Genomic DNA, 6,522 nt, shown 5'->3' with positions numbered 1-6,522 from the left:
GGGCGCCTCAATCTGTCACGACTGTCAACTGTCAGGTGTCAACTGTCACCTGTCACCCGCCGCCGCTGATTGCGGCGACACCTCTCGGACTGCACCTGGGGAAACGTTAAATTAAAAGGGGCCGCCATTGTACTTTTGTTTTTGATGCGAATGTTGGTGGTGTTATTTCAGGAGAGTGTTCGTGAAATGTGCCGTGATTTTGAGATGTGAAATATGAAACTGAGCTTTTTAGATTTCTAGTCTGGATTTGTGTTTGATTTTTGCTACTAACATTTATCTACGCCAATGTTCCAAACAGACGTGTAAATTCATTTTGTTAGTATTTCAAATAAAAAATACGACGTATTTAATTTGGATTTGAATACCTTGAGATAACACATTATAACCTCCGAAGAACTGACATTTCGGAATGATCGCTTGTTATTGAGATCGACAGTTCCAGTTAAGAAACAAACCTGTATAGTGCCCATCCCACCCAACTCATATTATGCTCGTGTTTGTTAATAACTAATAAGTTAAATGTAATTAGGAGTTGGAAAGTACCTGACGTCACCCCTTGCGATGTTTCCTTCCGAATTTGATGATCGACCACTATCAGAGGACCCAAGGGCTCATGCTTCTGTTCTATACAAGAATTAGAAAGCTGTTGGGAGATTTTAAGAGCATTTTTAATGTTCGTGAAGATTGAATAATAACTTTTTATTTAATGTGATGTTTTACACCCATTTCAATTATTTATTATCACAAACCCATGCCCGACAGGTGGACCTGACTTAATATATGAAATATCATATTCTATTTTACGTGGAAACAGATTAAATTATTGGTTTACACGCGTAATATAGCAATGAAGCAAATGAGCTCAAAACACGATGTTTTAAAAGGCCATTAAAAGGAGTTATGTTCGGCTGCGGTTTTTTCGGTTAATCTATAGTTATTGCTCTAGGACAGATTAGCTTGACGCACTATGTTGTCGCGCAGGCGCAGTATAAACACCTTTCGAGGTGCTTGCCAACATTTTTTGGCACGCGCCGTGTTTTTAGAGTTCCGCGCCGTGATTGAAAAACCTTGCGAAGTCAATTGAAAGATACCTAGTTAAATCTGACAGTAAACCTGCAAATCCGGAATCCAAGGATAATAATTCTCTATTAATTGTTTTATAATATTTTACAATTTAGCGATTGCAGTAACCTGTAATTGTATTTATTTCATTCGAATCAGGCACAAGATATAATTATTATTGCTTCTCATTAAAGATGCTAAGGATGCTTTTCATATTAGTTTTTAATTCTGCATAATCTAACATTACTATTTGAGGAGGTAACACAAAATTCAGAAAGTCAAAATTGAAATAAAAAATATTAACAATTATACTGAACCCTGACCGAATAAAAATTCACTCTCGTTCGATTTTCAGTTTGAAATAACGATATTTCACAGGTAATCTGCGCTGAGACAACAGCTGTTCGGCTCACATGACGATTTATTTGGTTTTTTCGCGACATCATTACTTAGGGTTAGGCTACACAACTTATAGACAAAGCAACATTCATGATAGATTTCGATTCGATAAGTAAAGTTATTTGAATTAGACGCTGCGAAGAGGTCACAACTAATAAACAAATTTATTTTACACTATTTGCATGTAATGATGTATTTTCTCTGACGTTGCTGACGTATACGGGCGCAATCTTAGGTTCTTGGTACTTTTTATTAAGGGAGACGCACAAAGTGGCATAATAAAAGCTTTGTAGCTTTGTTGAGAATTATTTGCCTTAAACAAACCTGTGAAACATTGTCTTTCTAACTTAGATTTAATTGTTGTGGTCTTGAGGGGCAGGTCCTCTATAACCAATTGCTATCGCCTGTTCTAACAGGCTGGCAGCAGCCCAGGTTGATGGCTCAAGCAATGTGTGCTCACCTTAGGAATGCCGTTCCCGTCTCCGGGATGCTATGCACGTGTCCATTGTCTGACAATGTTGATTGCATTCCACTGTTTTTTGCTTTTAAATCTTTTATTGTAGCCACTGAGGAATTTGTCAACGATCGTGTCCTACATATTCTCTAAGATATTGGCTTGTTTAGATAATAAAGCTCGTAGCAACGAAATGATTTTACGATTTGGAGCATCTGGGATAGTTTGGGTGACGATTCTTATGTAAATATTTTAAGACAGCCAAAAAACTTGTCTCTTGCGATTAGATACAGATGGAGTAACAATCATTGCATCGCTTTCTGAATAAAAGTATAATTTTTATTGCAACAAAGTGGCGTAGCAAAGTTTTGGTTAAACTCCTATATTTACTCGTGAGTTGTCAGGTTTTGTGATTAATTAATTTATTAAAATGTACTTGGCACAATACAACCTGGTAAAGGTTGCGGAAGGTACGTGCAGCGTAGGACCAACATGATGCAATAAAGATTTATGACTATGACCGATCATTATGTTCTTGGGGAAGGCCTTAATTTGTCAATCCAAGAATCTGTAGTTTGAAAAAGGATATAATAGCACAGGTAACTAAATCTTTACCTGTCTCACCTGTGGTCAGGCGACGGGTTATGTGGGTCTCTCCCCTCCAGAAGGCAGGGGCCTACCCACTAAAAATCCACCATCTCCGTCTCGCTGAGCACAGGTGGGAGACGGTGTAGCGAGGCCTTTCCCGACATGTTCCACTTATGCGCAGACCGTCTGCTATGCGTGCAGACTCGCATCTTCGACCACGCCATCTTTTATTTTACAGTGACAGTTTTTTTTTTTGCACTGCCACTGACCACTCGGAGATATACAACTAAATGCTCGACTTGGTGATACAAATACGTTACGAGAATGCAAAGGTTATGTTACTCCAATTGTTTTAACAACGAAGTTACAAAAGGATCAATTTACGTTTACGCGGCACGTGGGAGATAGCGCACCTTGGCCCCATGGCTGCTGCGACCAAATTTAACTTTTTGGTTAAGGCTAGGTTCTTTTTATTCCGGTAGTTTATTTTTTAAAGAAACACTTAAACCACGGTTCGTTTGTGAATAAAATTTAGAATAGCAATATTTTAAGAGCCAGGAAAACAGATGGAAGTTTTGTCCCGATATTTGAAAACTAGTTAGCTACTAGCTCACGATAAAGTCCTTCTGTGACAGGCCAAATATCACGGAGGTAAAGCCGCGGGCAAAATCTAGACTAGGCGAATCTCAATACAAACCTACAACAGAGTACTAGTACTACTTCTTTGTAGTTCAGAATTTCCTGTATTTTTCTTTTCTAAATCATTCTGTGTCATTTTCTATCGTCTGTATTGCCCTTAACATAGGGTTTGTAGCACAAGCCCCTGGGGCGTTATATTTTTTATCCGCGCTTCCAATTCAGACGGCAAATTGCAATCCGATAGCAGGTTATGGCGGGGGGAGCCGGCAATTAGAGACGCACTCTTCGTGTGTTGGCGTTTAATGACTATTTATTTTTATATCTGGACACGATTATGTTTATTAATAAGTAGAATTTGTCAGGTATAAAAAAACACATCAAAGTTCTCAACAGCGCCATGTATGTATTCCTAGAACGACTCTAGAGCCAGGATCATTATAACCTAATTTGCTTCATTTAAACTAATCATTACATTAAGATAAAAGCAACATTTTGTATTCTTTTCCGAAAAGCCAATTCTTTGATTTCAGTCACATATCATCACCTACGAAACTAAAATGTTTTTCGCTAACGCATGTCGTTTAAAATGTAGGTTCAAACATTTCGCTCTCATCAGAAAAAAGCAGTCAAAAATAAATCTAGACCAGCAGTAATTACTGAGCTGTTACCATGACATGCGCAGTTACCTCACAAATGCCAAGTCTAAAAATGTCGACAAAACTCAGTCAGGCCAAACTATTCAAAAGTTGTCACTTTGCCACTTTGCTAACGTTTATTTTGGCAACTCTGGCGCCGGCTAAATAGTGATGTCCGAATTACAATTATTTTATCGATATGTATGCATCAACTCTTCACATCAATCATTGTCTGCGTTGACGATGACGGCTCTATGGCACAATGTTGAGACTAAAATAGTTTATCTGTTAAGGTGAGCGATATATTGGTCGTTAACTACCTATGCTGTGACATCAATTAGCTAGGTAAGTGACTGATACATTTATAACCGAAGTATGAATGGCAGATACGTCTAGTAGATTTATCAAGTAAATTAATTCATAGAAAGTGACAGTTGACATCTATTGGTACCATGAATTTGTATTAACATTTAAAACTATGCAATTTAGATTTATGATACATATTATAACTTTAGTAACGAAAAGGTCCACGATCTGAATTATCTTTGAAACTATCAAACCATTTTACAAAATTAGGATAATAATATTTACCAGGATAATTATTACCAGGATAAACCATGCTTGCGTTCCTTTAAGGGCAACATTTATTTTGTAATTTTTTTGTGCTCTTGTTTATTTAAAATCGGCTAATGTGAGGAATTTAAAAATACGACGAAAACGCCATAGCTATTGACGACAGTCAAAGAGTATTGTCAATTTTATCGATACCCCGCCGACGCCATCGCATCCCTAGCCCCTAATGACCAGCATCCAGGTGAGCCGTCCGCACTTCATCACTTGCCGGATTTCCGCCAAACTGGCGGAGTAAAACACCGTGTAATACGGACAGATAACGCCGCACTAATTAGCTGATACCCGCACGTTGGCAACATTGGAGACAGGTGTTTTTGAGTGTCCGCACTGATTGACATATTTTGGGGTTTTTTCATAACATCCAAGCTATAAGTAGCGATGATGTTTTTGAATATAGGTTTTGAAAATGTAAAGGAATACTAAAGTTATATTAAATTGAGTTTCATTAAGACTATCCCAGGGATTCGCAAATTATTACTTGAACATTTACGAAGGGGTTTGGTGAGGAGACTTGTGTCCAATGCAACTCCAATTTTCGTGGCAAGTTTTTTATTGTTGTTTTTTCAACTTTTAAGTGGGGCGAAATTATGTCAAGATGAAAATCAAAGGTTTTCATAAATTATGTTATCGTGATTTGTGACTACGGTCTACGGGTTTGTGTGTTTAAAAATTTCATTATCCATCTTTAAAACCTTACAATTAAAGCATCGATTACAAAATTTAAGTGATCAGAAAAATAACCTTTCTGTAGAACCCATAAAAAATAATTGCCCATCTTTTTCCACATTTTCTTCAAAAAATTATCAGTTTTTATCCCAATACGGAACATCACACCTCACACCTGAACACCAAAGGCGGGGTCCCTGTTGCACCTGTCCTCGCCCCGCCCGGCCTTACAGGTGTGTCGCGCGTTGATTGGCCGCCCGATAAGGTAACACAGGTGTCTTCGGGCCGGCCAATCAGGTAATTGTAGAATGCAGGTAGTTTATGTTGCATTGGGAAATAGTTGCAAGTTTGCGAGATAATTTTGCCAATACTTTTTTTATCTTGCTTTTTAAGTATGTGTGATCTAAAAGCGTGATGATTTACAATAATTATGCATCTCGATAAGATTTTTTTTAAAATAAAATTATGTCGAAAAACATTTGTGTTGAAAAAAATCTCCTGTTTCATATAGAACACTATTGAAACTAATCTGACCATCCCTTATGATGATGCACTTTTAGTAAATAATGATTAGGTAGGTAGATAAACAAAAAAAAGTATGGTGTATTTTTTAAACCATTTTCGTAAAAATTTAAATATTTCTCGATGATAAAAAAATTGATTGTGTACCCCTGGTGGGACTCGAACCCACAATCCCCGGCTTAGGAGGCCGATGCCTTATCCATTAGGCCACAGGGGCTACGTGAAGTAGGGGTGAAATTATCAGTTAGTGGCTACATGATATTTTTCATAACAAACTCTACGTGAGTCCACTTGTGAGTCCAAAGAGGATCGGGAATAAGCATCACTATGTTTGTTAGTCCTTCGTTATGTCATAAGAAGCTTCTGAAACTGCGTAACTAAATTTTTAAGACAAGCTGTAAAGGCAAAAATAAATAAAAAAGTTTTTAATACAATATTACTAGAATAATTTTTTTCATCATGTATACTTTGCTCTTAAACTTCCAACTTGTCTTTTATAACTTAATTCTATTCGTATATGTAAATTTATAACAAGAACACGAGTAACTAAGCCAAAGTAATCAAACTTTGCAAATAAATTATGGTGAAGCAGAAAAAGGGCAAGCGAACGAGTGAATCCCATCATTCCCATCGCAGGGACAAGGTAAACACGTGTCAATCATTCCCGTGGGGGGATCACCCTGCGTCTTGGGGATGAAGGTAGGGTGGCCACTTTTACGATATAAAACAGGAATTATTTTTCTTTGGCAGACTTACTTTGTGACAAGATCTAGCCAAAGTAAAACTTTAGGATTAAAATTGACATCTAAAATTTTATTAAAATTATTGAGACATGGGAGGAAAATAAAGAAAAAGAATTAAGAGTGGGGGTATTTGTTGGGTTTAAAAATGGATATTGTGTTCTCAATAGATTTTGCTAAATAA

The 6,522-nt window shown here is 37.2% G+C and overlaps 1 non-coding gene across 1 annotated transcript; it reads right to left on the bottom strand.

Annotated features, from left to right (window-relative positions):
- Window positions 1-5,742: 5,742 nt before the first annotated feature.
- TRNAR-CCU (transfer RNA arginine (anticodon CCU)) lies at window positions 5,743-5,815 on the bottom strand. Its single transcript has one exon. It is a non-coding gene; the product is annotated as a tRNA-Arg (tRNA).
- Between the last annotated feature and the right edge of the window lie 707 nt (window positions 5,816-6,522).

The sequence above is a fragment of the Ostrinia furnacalis genome, unplaced genomic scaffold, assembly GCF_004193835.3.
Source record: "Ostrinia furnacalis isolate ACB-3 unplaced genomic scaffold, ASM419383v2 OfSCF6075, whole genome shotgun sequence".
Taxonomy (NCBI): Eukaryota; Metazoa; Arthropoda; class Insecta; order Lepidoptera; family Crambidae; genus Ostrinia; species Ostrinia furnacalis.
The sequence above is the reverse complement of the archived record's forward strand: the minus strand, read 5'-3'. Positions and strand labels throughout refer to the sequence as shown.